The 17,500-nt window shown below is 36.6% G+C and overlaps 1 protein-coding gene across 1 annotated transcript in view; it reads right to left on the reverse strand.

Moving 5' to 3' along the window:
* Positions 1–9,881, reverse strand: part of LOC136854931 (peroxidase-like) — a 33,539-nt gene extending 23,658 nt beyond the window's left edge. The window contains 1 exon segment of the mRNA XM_067131466.1: positions 9,750–9,881. The gene's annotated coding sequence lies outside the window, so the exon portion shown is untranslated.
* Positions 9,882–17,500: the final 7,619 nt, after the last annotated feature.

Consider the following 17,500-nt stretch of genomic DNA (forward strand, 5'->3'; position numbering starts at 1 on the left):
GGTCAAGTTTTGTAGATATTTGTGTTTACCTGTCTTTATTTTGCGTGCGAGTACAGGCTTGCAAACACACACACACACACACACACACACACACACATATATATATATATATATATATATATATATATATATATATATATATATATATATATATATATATATATATATATTTTCATTCAAGACTTGTCACCGTGAAACCAAGCAGAATATTAATAAAACGGCAACACCCCAACATTATTATCATTCATTCAAAGCATGTTATTCACCTAGCGCATTCCTTTCTCTCACCTTTTACAGAATTACCAGCAGGTCATCACTCCAGTACCTCATCACACAGAGAGTGGACACACTTTTAAAGTTCTCCAATTTATACGAAAACGTTCACTATCCAACAAAACTTTCAGGCTGAACGATGACCTGTGCTCACCGGGAGTGCCCATTCCACCCGCCAAAATTAGGTTAGGGGCGTAAATGTAATGTGTCTCATTTTGATGACGTAACCTCCTCTCGTTCTGTGAATGGAACAGCTAGTATTATTTAAATTAGAAAAAGAAACAGCATTTCCACCCTTCGTCCGATATTTTATAATTCTTGGGCATTGCCCGCGTTGAGATAGAAGCGGAGTTTTCCACGTAATATGTTATATAAACGTGCGTCTCATGACGTCCTGTCTACGGACTTTCTGCAGGTCATTCCATGCGCCCACGTCATTCTACCTAATGCCCTTAGGGCGGGGTCGGTCAGAAGTACCGCGATCCATTTCAGAATCGCTCGAGCGTCGAGAAAGCAAGTCCTCTGATAGAACCGGGGGGGCGTTGTGCAGTTGGAATCACAAATGTCCGAGCGAAGACGCCATGCATTGCCGTCCTAAAGCTATTTGCGTTGTACGTGTGTATTTCTCTTCGTTCTGTATTTCATATTATCTTCGGTAATTTCTTCCAAATAAACACAATGAACTTTGGAATCTTGAATTTGAAGTCAGTTTCCCCTGTAGGCTCATTTCATAAGAATAGGGTTTATAATAATAATAATAATAATAATAATAATAATAATAATAATAATAATAATAATATTTCTATCACTTCTAAAGATAATTTTAAACGTATCCTCGATTGGAAATCAATCTGGGCGGGGCTCTTCCGTCTCAAATCCTTTTCAATAATATATTTCCTCAGAACTGACAAGGATCTCTTTGGCCGAATTTTAGGAATTCTCGGATTTAATGAATGGGCGATGACGCACCATAAAAAATGTTGGAGGTCCCTTTTAATGGGATCAAACGTGTGTGACGACCAAGGTCGTTCCTGAAATATTGATGAAGGAAGATCGCGGAGTTCATTAATGGAAATCTTATCAGGAAATAAGAAGTAACTACTAAGTACTGGTTAACGAAGCGAAAAATTATCTGTGACAAAAAAATCGATGCTTGAAAAGAAATTAGAGGGTGTTGGATTGTATATCTCAGGGGAGAAAAATATAAGCAAATCATTAATGAAAAGCTTATCTGGAAATAACTACTAATTGCTATTTAACGAAGCGAAAAATTGTCAGTGACAAAAAATTTATACTTTAAAAAAACTAAGGATATTGAAGGGTATTTTTTATGAAAAAATATAAGCAAAATTTAGGCACAATAAAAATTTAACCGACTCTAGATTTTTGTTTAGCTGACAGCAAAATTCCCCACCCGATATCGCTGCGACCTATGGCTGATCGCCCAGCAGTGCTAGCAGCCAATCACGGCAAGCGAAAAGATATCGGATGCCGATTTTTACCTTCAACTCCAAAAAGATCAGACGAGAAGGAAGTCTTTTGATAATGAATCAACTGCTTATCTGTGAGGAAATTGAAAAATTAATGGGATCTTTTCGGGGTTAAGACAGCCTTGATTAAAATGCAATTAACTCCAGGTGTAAAAATTAATTTAAGCCGAATTTTGAACCTATGAAAAATGCCATCAGTCGAGTATGTCAGAAAAAAAATAACGACAGAGTCGCAATTTTTTTTTTTTTTCTGACATACTCGAGAGATTTCAGGATTACATTTTTTGTGTTGCTTTTCATTCAACACAGAGTTCAGTATGACGTTCTGGTCATGTTTCTCATCTAATGCTGAAGACAGAATTATGGTATTTCCCCCTGGGGAATCATGCGAGTCCCACTGGGGAAAATAAACGCTTTTGGAGACAGTAAGCCTCCACCGAGGCAGAGCGAGCCACTCCATCTGTGTAGAGTCCTTTAAACAATTCCTGGAACTAAAAACCTAGTAGTGTTTCCCTCGAAAATCTGATCATGTGTCGCCACCTAAGCGACCCAATTTCGATCAAATTCACGTCAAAACCCGGCCGCAGCATCTTGCGTAAACTTACCGACAAACAAACAAAGGAACAGAGAGATAAACAGATAAATGGACAAACAGACAGACCGAAGAAAAGACACAAAAACACAATCTTTTGACCGGCGGCTTGAAAAAAAACCACGGCGGGTGAAAAACGGTGCATTACGAGAATCGCCCCAGACAATCGCCGAGTGGAAACAACAGAAGCCTATTCACTCAGATGGACCACTCGGTTCCTTCCTTTGTGCGTTCCTTAAGGTATGCAGCCTATAAATAGGAGTCGAAACCTTTCACTTCGTTTTGTCTCTCAGTCGATTGTAATTAAAGAATAATGACTCTGGCGTTGCCTTTGATGAATCAAGGATTTTTCCGCTGGCGTCGGAGTCATTGGCACTTGGCCGGAATGGAAGAGGGAAGAAATGGAAAGAACGGAAAAAAAGTCATGTTTTTTTTTTTTTGGAGTGGGGGGCGGGGCGCTTGGGGAGTTGTCTGACGAGTTTTTTTTTTTTCTTTTTCATTTTTGGTCTGCTTTTGGGAGCAGTGGAGCGGGGATGATGTGTGTGAATTAAGAGGTTCAAGAGTGTGTGTGTGTGTGTGCGTTTGTGTGTGTGTGTAGGTAAGTATGCATGTATGTATGCATGTATATGGGCATTAACATGTATGGTGTGTGAATGTTTATAAATACAAATAAAACACAATATATATATTATATATATATATATATATATATATATATATATATATATATATATATATATATAGAGAGAGAGAGAGAGAGAGAGAGAGAGAGAGAGAGAGAGAGAGAGAGAGAGAGAGAGTGCTTGCAGTCAGTATGCTGAGAGAGAAAGTGAGAGAGAGTGTTTGTGCCTGCAGTCAGTAAGCTGGGAAAGAGAGAGAGAGAGAGTGCTTGCCGTCAGTATGCTGAGAGAGAAAGTGAGAGAGAGTGTTTGTGCCTGCAGTCAGTAAGCTGAGGAGAGAGAGAGAGAGTGGTTGCAGTCAGTATGCTGAGAGAAAGTGAGAGATAGTGTGTGCCTGCAGTCAGTAAACGGGAAAAGAGAGAGGAGAGAGAGAGAGAGAGAGAGAGAGAGAGAGAGTGCTTGCAGTCAGTATGCTGAGAGAGAAAGTGAGAGGGAATGTGTGTGCCTGCAGTCAGTAAGCTGAAGAAAGAGAGAGAGAGAGAGAGAGAGAGAGAGAGTCAGTAAGAGAGAGAGAGAGAGAGAGAGCGTTTTTGTGTCTGCAGCCACCAGCAGGTGCTGTTGCATGCCTGCAAACACACACACACACAAACACACACACACACACACACACACACAAATAAGGCGGCCACTCGCGAGCACCCGTGACCTCAATTCGAACGCACGCAAAAGCAGTCAGTCCTCTTGAGCTCTTATCAATCTCGTAAAAGAGAGAGAGAGAGAGAGAGAGAGAGAGAGAGAGAGTCAAGTAGCTAGTAATATCGACAGGTAACCCCTAACCTTTCCTCCAACGCCCCTTCCAGCTTTTCTTTTCTTTTTCCTCCTCTTCCTCCTCCTCCCGTTCCTTCCCTAAAGGTTAAGAAGTCAGGAACATGGAGAGAGAGAGAGAGAGGCTTCGAAAGGAAGTTGGCAAGCAGCAAGCAAGCAAGCAAGCAGGCAGGGCAAGACTGGCTGGCTGGTTGGCTGGCTGGCTCGCTCTCGGGAGTTAAGTTGGTCTAGTTTCAGTAACCTGGACTTTCACGTCAAACTGTTAAGTGTTTTTGCTCCGGCGGAGCATTCGTAGCCAAAGCTTCTTTCGCTCTTCTTTAATGGTTCCTCTTCTCTTTCTATCTCCTCTTCTATATCTTCTTCTTCTTCTTCGTCTCTCCTTCTTCGTCGTCTTCTTCTTCTTCTTCGTCGTCTCCTTCTTCTTCTTCTTCTTCTTCTTTTCTTGTAACACAGGACAGGGGAACGAAGAAAAAGAAGGTGTTGTCTCTCTGAAAAACAAATCAGATATTCGTCTTCTGTTTCCTTTATGTCCTCTTCTTCTCTTTCTTCTTCCTCTTCTTCTACATCTTCTTAATCTCCTTTTTCTTCTCCTTCTCCTTATTCTTCTTCTTTCGGTGTAACACGGGAGAGGAGAGCAAAACAAAACGTGTTGTCTTTTAAACAACAATTTAGAAGTTTTCCTTTCACTTTCTTTCTTTCTTTCTTCTTCTTCTTCTTCTTCTTCTTCTTCTTCTCGCAGGAAAGGTGGGCGAGGCAAAGAAAGGAGGTATTTGGCTTTTATAAAAACGCGTTCAGAAGTTCCAGTACTCTTTCGGGAAACGGGAATTTTGATGTAAAGTCTTCTAAATACTTTTAAAAATGTTTTTTTAGATTAAATTTTGCATGAAATAACGTTAAAAGCATGTCAGGTTTCCATTTATTTTTTTAATATACGCTTTAGGAATTCATTAATTTATATAAAGATAGATAAAGAACTTATATCTTCTTCGTAATATATATATATATATATATATATATATATATATATATATATATATATATATATATATAAAGTTTTTCATCTTAATTATTCTGGTCTACTATATTTCACTCGTACGTTGGATTAAACCTGTTAAAATTATTTTCATCTATGAAATCCTCAATTTGAGGTGAGGCTGCCAGACCCACGCCCTGGCATATAAAAAAAAGTATATACCATCAGGCATTCGTAACTGCTCACCCATCCAAACAATGGCCAGAGTTGAGACTATACATCTTTGCGGAATAAAAACCAACACCCACAAATGAGAACTTGCACAGATTTTTGCATTCACCAAAGTGGCAAAGTCATCATGCGCAATATTATGCAACCGAGCAGCCGATATTCTGGGCAGGGGAATTTTGCATCGTAACCTGAACTGACCTCTTAAATTGATATATATATATATATATATATGTATATATATATATATATATATATATATATATATATATATATATATATAGAGAGAGAGAGAGAGAGAGAGAGAGAGAGAGAGAGAGAGAGAGAGAGAGAGAGAGAGAGAGTGATTAAAAACGAAAAATATCTTAAATCTGGGGTGATAAAGTTTAAATTAGTCTTTCTTTGTTTAAGTGAATGAATATAAGTGCTATTCGTAACATAAAATACATTCAGTAATTTGTATGTGTATCTGCTCACATTAATCGACTTAATTGTATACAGTTATGTGCATATCCCTTAAACTGTATGTATATATATGTGTATATTATATGTGTGTATGTGTATGTATATATGTATATATATATGTATGTATATATATATGTATGTATATGTATGTATGTATGTATGTATGTATGTATGTATGTATGTATGTATATAAATATATATATGTGTGTGTATGTATGTATGTGTTTGTGAATGAGTGTACATACATTTGTATGTTTCCACGAAATGCTCGGGAACGTTATATCATACCGTGATCTCGTTATCAAACCGCTCCTTCACTTCTCCTCTTGAAACAATTTCCTTAACAATTTGGTTCTATGTCAGTTTCTTCACGCGGTTTTCACTTTCTAATAATATTACTCACGTCTTTCACTACCTGTTACGATCGTTTTGTGCAAGTTTGCGCTTAATTCTTTTATTTTATTTTTTTTTTTACTATTTGTTTTATTCCATTGTTAGTCTATTTTCTCACTTTTCCTCCTGTCTCCGTGATTGAGCGTTTTATTGCTCAAGTAAAAAACCTTGTTATTTTCGTCGCAAAACCTTGATTTTTTTTTTTCTCTCTCTCTCTCTCTCTTTCTCTCACCGTTAGATTGTATATGATTTTTTATTCAAGATAAGAGACTCAAATAGGCTCGCGAGGTCCCAAAACCTGATGGGAGAAGCAGTGACTCGTGATAAACCCCTCCCCAAAAAAAGACTCATAGTTCTAATGACTGTTGGTAATAATGGTTCCCTTATTTGGCTGTTGGCACTCACGGTTTTCTTGTTTACCTCGTAAGAGGCACATTTACGAGGCCAAGGGTCACAACGCGACCTGTCAGGCAGAAAACGCAACGACGAATGTTTAGCTCTTGGCTAAAATGAACGAACCCAACTGGTTAGACCAACAGGCCTAATGATTATTAGCACTCACGGTTTTCTTGTTTACCTCGTAAGAGGCACTCTCACTAGGCCAAGGGTCACAACGCGACCTGTCAGGCAGAAAACGCAACAGCGAATGTTTTGCTCTTGGCTAAAAGAACGAACTCTGCTGGTCACGTTCGGCGAGGACGAAAATGTAAACAAAACGCCCCCAGGAACCCTTAACCTCCGGCCTTCCGCGACCGAGGCGCCGCGAAAAGCCTGGGATTAAGAATCACTCGGGGGCGTTTGTTTACATTCTTAGCCTCGCGAGTCGTGACCAGTTGCTTTCATTCAAGTCACTCGAATTTTTGCGTCATTCCTTAGTTATATAAAGGCTGCTTTTACGCCATTCCTTAGCTTTTAAACGCCTTAGTCTTACGTCATTCCTTAGTCTTAAAACCCCTAGTTTTACGCCATTCCTTAGTCTTGAAAGGTTAAGTCTCTACGTGATTCCTTAGTTTTTAAAAGGCATAGTTTTACGTCACTCCTTTAGTTTTTAGAAGCTACGTGTTGTACCATAGGCTACGCACACACACACCAGACGCCTAAGGCGTGTAGCAAGTGTCACCCTATGTCAAGGGAACTTATATATTTCTCTCAGAGCAAGTTGCGTTTAATGCTATCGTCACCTCTCCAAGGACTAGCCACGCCCAGTGTTACTCAAAATAGCAGATCGAGAAACCAGCGGTGTGACGAAAAATTTATAGCCTAGAATTAGTCTGTGGCCACCCTTCCATGTATAGACCAAAATCAATATTATTTAACTTCGTGACTGATATTCTATATATACATACATATATACATATATATATATATATATATATATATATATATATATATATATATATATGTATATATATATATATCTTTGTTGACTAGATTTGTGAATCATGAGCCTGGTAGTTATTCAATTATAGTGGGTTTCAGACCTTCTAGAGTAACTCCAAGAGAGTGGAAGATATATATATATATATATATATATATATATATATATATATATATATATATATATATATATATATATATATACATATATACATACACACACACATAAAGGGAGAGAGAGAGAGAGAGATCCTTATTTACAATAACATTACAATATCCTCTCTCTCTCTCTCTCTCTCTCTCTCTCTCTCTCTCTCTCTCTCTCTCTCTCTCTCTCTCTCTCTCTCTCTCTCCAGAAACACAAAACGTAAAAACGAAGCAATTCTGGAAAACATCTCAAAATCAGTTAAGTAAAAGACCTGGAATTAAAAGACTTTATATTTCCTCAATATTCACTTCTCCCTTGTCTGTCTGTCAGCCTAGCTCTCCGTCCGTCCCACGACGCCCAGGAACTGTTTCAGTGAGACAGTTATTCTTTGAATCTGGAAAAATCCGATAACAGTTGTCAGTGTCAGTCAAGGGAAAAAAATTCAGTGTTTTTTTATACGTTTCGTAAGTTTTAATTTAATGATAAAAGAAATGATGATATAATTTTACAGTAAAAGGTACTGACATTGGACGTTTAAAATTACTTCTTTTAATTAGATTTTAACATTATTTTGGTCAAATAACGTTTAAAATAACTACTTTTAATTAATATTTTAATCGTAAAGTGCTTCAGTCAACTTACATTGTATATAACACATTAATGAAAAGATAGCTTGTGAGGTTGTACTTACTGTCAATTTTTTGTTCTAGAAACCTTACTCATCATTACTGACACTTTTGTGTTTTTTATGCCCCTTTCTGCTCCTCCAACTACACTTATCAAGTCTGTTTGAAATTCAAACGGTCACCCAACCAGGCACAGACCAGAGAATCTTACATTGAAAGCATTCTGAATACAGCAACAAAAAAAAAAGAGAACGAAAAAAGATTAAGAATGAGAAAGAGCGTCAAAACGGAGCAGATAGAAAGAATTCGAACCGACCAATCAGGAAGGTTCTCTGAGCTTCCCACATTAATGTGGGATGTGGTAGCTTGGCGAGTGTTCAGGCGTTGCATAACAGACGAGGTCTGTCAGCTCGACGGGACGGCGGGCAAAAAACGTAGAGTGGGGTGGTCATTATGTCGGTCAAAAAGTGGTCAGGTAATTTCCTGTGACTTACTCATAAGCTAATGTTGCAGGTGTGCCCTAATAAAATAAGAAAATGCTTTAGCAAGAACAGTTATGACCAACATCAAGATTAAATAACTGTGGTGAAGACAATGACTCAGGCATTTAAAACGAAACAATAAAACAATTACTGGTTTTTTTTTCCAGAAGCTGATAGATAATCTGATCACGGAGAAATCTCGAAGACTGGCCTGAGACAATTGTCATTGTGTCCACAGAGAAAAGTTAGAGTTGGAAAGGGTGACTTAGAAGTAGAAAGAGAAATTGATTGTAACTTTGAGGCACTGGGCTTTGTGGCCGCTTCGTCTGGAAACTTGGTGTCAGTGAACTTAAAGTTCACTTCAGCTAGAAACTTGGAGGCAATAAATTTTATGGCCATATTGTCTAGAAACTTTGAGGCAGTGAACTTACTGGCCACCTCGTCTAGAAATTCAGAGGCAATGAATTATATGGCCACATTGTCTAGAAACTTGGGGGCAATGAACTTAATGGCAACCTCGTCTAAAAACTTGGAGACTTCTTTTACAAACTTGGAAGCAGTAAACTTAATGGCCACCTCTTCTACAAACTTGGAGACAGTAAATTTAATGACTCAACAGATGGCTCAACTTGTAATCAACAAGCCAGCTTTTTCTATGAACTTGGACCATTTTCAGCTACATTGTAAGATCACCACTTTTCACTCTGCAGCTCCTACTTCTGGGCACTGTCAGGCATTGCTTTCCTAAGGGCACACTGTGTAAAAGTCGGGACACAAGTCAGCAACTTTCTCCAGTGCTGCACAAAGTCAAATTGAACATGCTTGACCTCCTGTTTCGTGAACGATTTAATAACCTACCTTCCTTGAACAGGAAGGTTTCACCTACAGGTGTCACAGAAAAAACTGAGCGCAAATCAGATTCGCTTTTTGGAAACGCGAGAGCTTAGACCAACGCCAGGTCATCTTTCTAGATACCAAAGGGAGCACGGCTACTTAACACTGTCACAGTCAGCTGGTATTGTGTTTAAACTTGACAATGCATAATTACTCGGTTCTTTCCGCAATTTCTGCAATAACTCAGTGCGATAAACGTCTTCAAATTGTTCTCCAAAGTACCAGGAATATTAACAAATTCGAAATCGGGTTCTTGGAAATATTTCCTAACTCTACCGAAAATATATATACAGGTTTATCATAAAGATCCACTGTTGAACTCAACTTATTCGGTTCCATTCCTCAAACAAACTCAAATCTTACCGACAATGAAACGGATACTTTTCTGTAATCCCTGCAATCTCTCCGGAACTGTATCACGAGAAGAGCTCCGAATCCTGGTTCCTTTCGGTATCTTTTCAAAAACACTGAGAGATCACCGTTCGAAATCCCCGCAAAGTTATAGGTAGGACGCGACCTGGGGAGCCGGGACACACACCCACACTCACGCACGTCCTCAGAGAAGCTAGTAAATGAAAGTCCTGATCGCCGCCCAACGTAACAAAACAAGACTCAGCCGTGACTCACCGAGCATATACTACAAAGCCAGTCAAGTCGGGGAAGAAGAAGAAGAAGCGGAGGTAGGTAGGTAGGTAAGCGGAGGTGTTAGCGGACCAGCGTTGTTTTCCCGGGTGCGTTCACTATAGTCCACAGAGAGCGACTGGTGTGAGACGCTGTGACGAGCTCGCCAGCTTGTCGTAGGTCGTTCGGAGCACCTTGCCACACAGAGAGAGAGAGAGGAGGGAGGGGGGAGGGAGAGAGAGACACTCACACAAGCACCAGGGCCCTGAGCCGATTATTCTCCTTGGGGGAAACAAGTCTTCCGTCTCGTTTTGATCGTCGGTGACAAGCAATTTATCGATTTTAGAAGAACCGCTTTCGGGCGGTGGCTGACGCGTGTCCTCAGGCGCCGAAGGCGTCGGCTTTTGGATAAACCGGCTTTTGTTGGTATTTGAAAAGAGAGAGAGAGAGGGGGAGAGAGACAGAGACAGAGAGAGAGAGGCGGAAAAAATGAGGTTGTGATGGAAAACTGGTTCACGAAAAGTGGAGCATATTTTTTCAAGTAGAAACATCTGTTTTTAACTGTTTTAAATTTTTTTTTTTTTGGGGGAGGCGTTTTTACTTCATATTTGATTAGAGTGAATGAAGAACTTTCGATCTCTCTCTCTCTCTCTCTCTCTCTCTCTCTCTCTCTCTCTCTCTCTCTCTCTCTCTCTCTCTCTCATAAACTTAGGCCATAGAGAAATAAATGAAGATATATATATATATATATATATATATATATATATATATATATATATATATATATATATATATATATATATATATATATATATATATATCCTCACACACACGTGCAAATGCAGTCCATATTGGGAACAACCTTCCTTCCCTGCATAAGTGCATAAATTTTTCATTTGCAATGAACTCTATGCATGACTGCGTACCGTGAGAACTTTAAAAAAAAAAAGACTCAAGAAAAACGATTGAGTTGCTACCAAAAAAATATCATACGGTTTTAGTAACTATTATTATTATTACTGTTACTATTATTATTATTATTGTTATACGAATATTGGCTTAAAAATATAGGAGAGTGTTAGAACAAAAAAAAACTTTAATGGGTGTGAAACAAATATCATTTAGAACAAAAGAATTTGAAATGTCATTGTCATGTTTTGTGATTTTTCCTGAAAGTCAGACATTTTTATTCGTAATTTTTCCTCGTTCAAACATCTGTTATTATTATCATTATTATTATTATTATTATTATTATTATTATTATTATTATTATTATTATTATTATTATTATTATTATTATTATTATTATTTGCGTTTTTTATATACATTTTTCATTCACGATTTTTCCGTGTTAAAGATTTTTATTATTATTATTATTATTATTATTATTATTATTATTATTATTATTATTATTATTATTATTATTATTAACAAACTGAACAAGTCAGATAACTAGTATTAATGTCAAAAGTAGAATTATCATTATTAGATCGCTGTTATCGAATTATAATCCTAACATTATCACTATTATTCGTGATAGCAATAACTGTACTATCTAGTAAAAACTATTTGACCGCATAGTAACAATACTGTCTATTAAAAAAGCAAGTAAAAACTGCCCCGAAGTTTCTTCGGCGCAGTCGAGTTTTCCGTACAGCGTATAATCAAGGCCACCGATAATAGATCCAACTTTCGGTGGTCTCGGTATAATGCTGTATGAGTCGCGGCCCATAAATCTTTAACCACGGCCCGATGGTGAGCCTGTCATATATCGTTGCCAGGTGCACGATCATAGCTAATTTAAACCTTAAATAAAATAAAAACTACTGGGGCTAGAGGGCTGCAATTTGGTATGTTTGACGATCAGAGGGTGGATGACCAACGTACCAATTTGCAGCCCTCTAGCCTCAGTGGTTTTTAAGATCTGAGGGCGGAAGGAATCACAAATAGCCGGCACAACAGTTTTGCTTTACAGGAATATGAAAAACTATGCAATCTTACCACGAGCAATTTGAAACCAGCTGTCGCCAAAAAAAAAAAAAATTAATAAACTTTAAATCTCCTATTTTTTTTACTTTCGTTTAAACGCGAAATTGATGTTGCTTTTTCAAAGCATGACGCAAGCAGATGGCAGTACTTATTCAACATCTGTCATGTCGTGTCTTTTGCAATTGCAAGAGGGAGGAAGAAGAAAGGTGTATTATTCAAATGAGTTTTTTTTCGCATGTTTAATTTTCCGAAAGGGGTGTTTAATGTAAGGTTTTTTTTTGTGGGTATGAAGCCTGCTTCTTGAGTGTGTGTTTGTGTTTGTGTGCACACGCGTGTGTGCACTGGGTTAATTTGCATACAGGTGCATACACGCATTTATTGTGTCATATTCAAAGATGTAGTATGCATACTTACATACATCTCAAGTGCATACACGCATTTATTGCGTCATATTCATAGGCATAGTGTACATACATACATACATATCTCTCTCTCTCTCTCTCTCTCTCTCTCTCTCTCTCTCTCTCTCTTTCTCTCTCTTAATCTGATATTTTCAGCTCTATATATATATATATGTGTGTGTATTATATACATATATAATATATATATATATATATATATATATATATATATATATTTATATTTATATTGCATACAGACATATATTGCATCTCTCTCTCTCTCTCTCTCTCTCTCTCTCTCTCTCTCTCTCTCTCTCTCTATATATATATATATATATATATATATATATATATATATATATATATATATATATATATATATATACATATATAATTTGGGTCAGTCAAAAATTCTGGGGACTGACATTCCTACCCTGGCCACGCCCCTACCACCAGGGGCACGTACTGTATAATAATTATTTTTAAACCAGAGGAGAGGGGGGATTCTCACCCGTGGGATCGAGCCCCAGAGGTTGTAAGAGTCAAGGAAAACGGAAGCAGGAATAGAGTTCTATATCTTTGCAGCTGATGGAAGTAAGGACTTAAGGACCTGGGAGTGTTGTGTGTGTGTGTGTGTATACGCACACACAAAACGCTCACGGCTCCTTGAGTCCTTCTTTCCCTCAGCTGCAAAGATGTGGAACTCTATTCCTGCTTCCGTTTTCCTTGACTCTTACAACCTCTGGGGCTCGATCCCACGGGTGAGAATCCCCCTCTCCTCTGGTTTAAAAATACTTTCCGTGCCCCTGGTGGTAGGGGCGTGGCCAGGGTAGGACTGTCAGCTCCCCAGAATTTTGGACTGACCCAAATTATATATATATATATATATAATATATATATATATACATATGTATATATACATATATATATGTGTGTGTTTGTAAGTGCTCCCGCGCGCGCGCATTACACGCAGCATTTAACAAAAACCTCATTATATCATGACATTTAACTCCGATCGGACCATAACTTGTAAAAAAAAAAAAATACAGACAGAGAAAAAAAAAACTAACCATCACTTTCCCAGAGAAAAAAAATAAATAAAAAGAGAGAGAAGAGAAGCGAAAGAAGAGATAACTATAAAAAAAAAAGAAATGAGTCCACTCCATTTCCATTAAAAGTGAAAGTGAAAAACGTCTGGTCTGGTGAATCGCATAGAAAACGGAAGGCTTGCAAAGGGAAAAAATTGTCTGTAAAGAAAACGGGAGTTGCGTCACTTTTTTTTTTTTTTTGGCTTCTGAGGTAAACCGCCCAGATTGATCGCTGGAGTTGCCGGTTTGGGTTTATTTTCGTCGGTTTATTGGTTTATGAGTCGCTGGAAATTAGTTTTTTTTGGAAATGTAATTAACTACAAAACTCTATAAATAAAAGGTACTCAAATTTGTGTGAAATTTTCGGATAAAAAAATAATTTTAGTATTAATATGTTAATGTCATCTGTACCTTTTTTTTATAATTCATCTGAGATACTATGGAAAAAATTAATTTTAGAAATAGAACATTAATAAAAATTGTTTTATAATACTTTTAGTTCATCTGACACAGAAAAAATTAATTTTAGAGTTAATGGTTCAATAAAAATTCTTTCATAATGTTATTTTATAATAGATAGATTAGTAACAATTCTTTTAATGAAAGCAATTCTTTAAAAAAAAAATTTATCAATTGATAAAAAATTCTTTCATAAATTTTGTTTTGAAATTTTAATAAAATTAAATCAAATTCTTTTATGAAAGAAATTCTTTTGAAAAAACTATCAAATTAGTAAAAAATTCTTTTGTAAAAATTAAGTTTAGAATTGATAACTTGATACTAATTATTTTTTATATAATATTCCATCCAGTCAATCAAAATTATTTTATAGAAATTCTTCCGTAAAATTTTAGAAACTTAATAAAAAAATCTTTTGCAAAAATTAATTGAGAATTTTTAAAATTAATCACTTTGGAATTAAAAATTCTCTCATGGAGTTTTATCAATTAATTCAGTCTTTTATTTAAAAAATCGTTTTACAAAATTTAATAAAAGTTAATAAAAAAAATTTGTTGTAAAAATTAATTTTAGAATTAAAAAACTAATTTGAAATTTAAAAAATTAATCACTTTTTAGTAAATTTTCTCATAAAAAGAATCGTTTTACAAATTTAATAAAGTAATAAAAAAATATGTAAAAATTAATTTTAGGATAATTAAAGAATTAATTTAAAATTTAAAAAATTAATCACATTGTAATAAAAATTCTCTGGTTGAATTTCATCAGATTAATTCAGTCTTTTATAAAAAATCGTTTTACAAAATTTAATCAAATTAATAACAAATCTGTAAAAATTAATTTTAGAATAATTAAAAAATTAATTGAGAATTTTAAAAAATGAATCACCTTGGAATTAAGATTCTCTCATGGAATTTTATCAAATTAATTCAGTCTTTTATAACAAAAATCGTTTTACAAAATTTAATAAAATTGATTTAAAATATCTGTAAAAATTAATTTTAGAATAATTGAAAAATTAATCGAGAATTTAAAAAAATTAATCACTTTGGAATTAAAATTCTCCCATGGAATTTTATCAAATTAATTCAGTCGTTATACAAAATTTAATAAGAATAATAAAAAAAAAATCTGTAAAAATTAATGTTAGAATCATTAAAATCCTCAGATTGTTCGCGTTGGTACCTGACGTAATTTTGGGGGGTTGTCCAGAAGAAAGCAATTAGCTCCACGTGGGCAAAAGAGAAAGTTTAAAAGAAAGGTGGAATTGGAGAGGCATTACAGTAACCGCATAGTTATTAGTTACGGGAGAATAAGACGGACGTGAAAATAAGGATAATTGTCGGGTATGTCGGTTTAGCCTGATTGGAGAGGTCCAGTCTGCATGTACCTGCAGTCTCTCTCTCTCTCTCTCTCTCTCTCTCTCTCTCTCTCTCTCTCTCTCTCTCTCTCTCTCTCTCTCTCTCTCTCTCTGAAGTTCTGTACTGAATCTCTGGCCAAATAGAGATAATAAATCTGTTTCTCCTTAAATGACATGAATAAATCTCTCTCTCTCTCTCTCTCTCTCTCTCTCTCTCTCTCTCTCTCTCTCTCTCTCTCTCTCTCTCTCTCTGAGAAGTTCTGTACTGAATCTCTGGCCAAATAGAGAGATAATTTACTGTTTCTCCTTAAATGAAATTAATAAATCTCTCTCTCTCTCTCTCTCTCTCTCTCTCTCTCTCTCTCTCTCTCTCTCTCTCTCTCTCTCTCTCTCTCAATGTCCAGCTGGCATCTCACGTACCTTCAGGGGAAAAATAAATGAAACATGAGCTCTCTAATAGAGGCTTAAGAATTGTTCGTGCACAATCTCAAGATCGATCTCACGGGTGAGAACGTTGATCCTTGGACCTGTTTCCGTGAAGATTCAGTACCCGTGGGATCGATCTCAGGGCCCTGGTTGCTAGACTCATGCTTTCTTGCCCCATTGACTGCAACCCACAACAGTCAACTAACCACCAGTCATGTAATGCACAGTAAGGTTTACACATGCACATACACACGTTAAGTTTCCCACCCTTGGATCGATCTCCGGGGGCGATTAATCGATAACATGACTTTGAGGTTCACGTTGGGTTAAATTTTGGAAAAAAAATAAACGAATAAAAATGAATGAAAAGTCGAAAACTGGTTTGACTCAGACTGGAAGAATAGTTTCGACTTTCAACAATTCTCTCTCTCTCTCTCTCTCTCTCTCTCTCTCTCTCTCTCTCTCTCTCTCTCTCTCTCTCTCGTGAATGTATCTCTCTCTCTCTCTCTCTCTCTCTCTCTCTCTCTCTCTCTCATCTACCTATTTATCTATCTTTTCCTCTCTCTCGTCAACCTACATCTCTTTCTCTCTCTATCTCTCTGTAGTCAACCTCTCTCTCTCTCTCTCTCTCTCTCTCTCTCTCTCTCTCTCTCTCTCTCTCTCTCTCTCTCTCATCTACCTATTTATCTATCTTTTCCTCTCTCTCTCTCTCTCTCTCTCTCTCTCTCTCTCTCTCTCTCTCTCTCTCTCTCTCATCTCTCATCTCTCTCTCTATCTATCTTTCTCTCTCTCTCTCTCTCTCTCTCTCTCTCTCTCTCTCTCTCTCTCTCTCTCTCTCTCTCTCTCTCATCTACCTACTTACCTATCTATCTTTTCCTCTCTCTCTCTCTCTCTCTCTCTCTCTCTCTCTCTCTCTCTCTCTCTCTCTCTCTCTCTCTCGTACATCATCTGACGTCTGACATTCTGAGACATCATTATGCAGTCATGAAACGTCTCATCAGACGTTTTTCTGCGAACGTTCTCAACATCTGCGTTTAGATAAACGTCACTTCTGACTATGTCCAGCCCTGCAGGACGCTCTTGCTTACAGTGTGCCTCTTGGAATTGAATGTACTGACTGTATTGTCTTTTACATTACTGTTAGGATTCCAAGTGGAATCATATGAAGAAACCCTAGCCTTTTCCAGGTGGGATTCCAACTGGAATAATATTCAGTTAAATTCCTTACAGTGTGCCTTGTGGAATAGAATGTATTGTGTCTATTCTCTGTTAGGATAATGAGATTCACACATTCAGTCAAATTGCTTACAGTGTGCCTTATGGAATTGAATGTACAGGCTCCATTCTCTGTTATATTACTGTTAGGACAAATAAATTCATACATTCAGTCAAATCGCATACAGTGTGCCTTGTGGAACTGAATATACAGAATGTATTCTCTTTTATATTACTGTTAGTATAAATAAATCTAATACATTCAGTTAAATTTGTTGATAAATTCCGAAATGAATATCAATATTCAAATGTTCAAAAACTCTTACGTGGGAACAAATATATTGTGAATCTTTTCCAGTATAAATATATTTCTTTTTAAGAAAATATATTTCATACAGAAAATTATTCTTTGTGGAATATTCTCTTTTTGTTTCAAAGAGTAATAACAACTTTCTTTCGCACGACAATATTCGTCAATAAAAATTATGGGCGAAAAAAAAAATTTTTAGTCGCCCCAGGAAAATATTTTCTGAAAAAAAAAATGGTTTTTTTCCA

This window comes from Macrobrachium rosenbergii, chromosome 30 (genome assembly GCF_040412425.1).
Source record: "Macrobrachium rosenbergii isolate ZJJX-2024 chromosome 30, ASM4041242v1, whole genome shotgun sequence".
NCBI lineage: Eukaryota > Metazoa > Arthropoda > Malacostraca > Decapoda > Palaemonidae > Macrobrachium > Macrobrachium rosenbergii.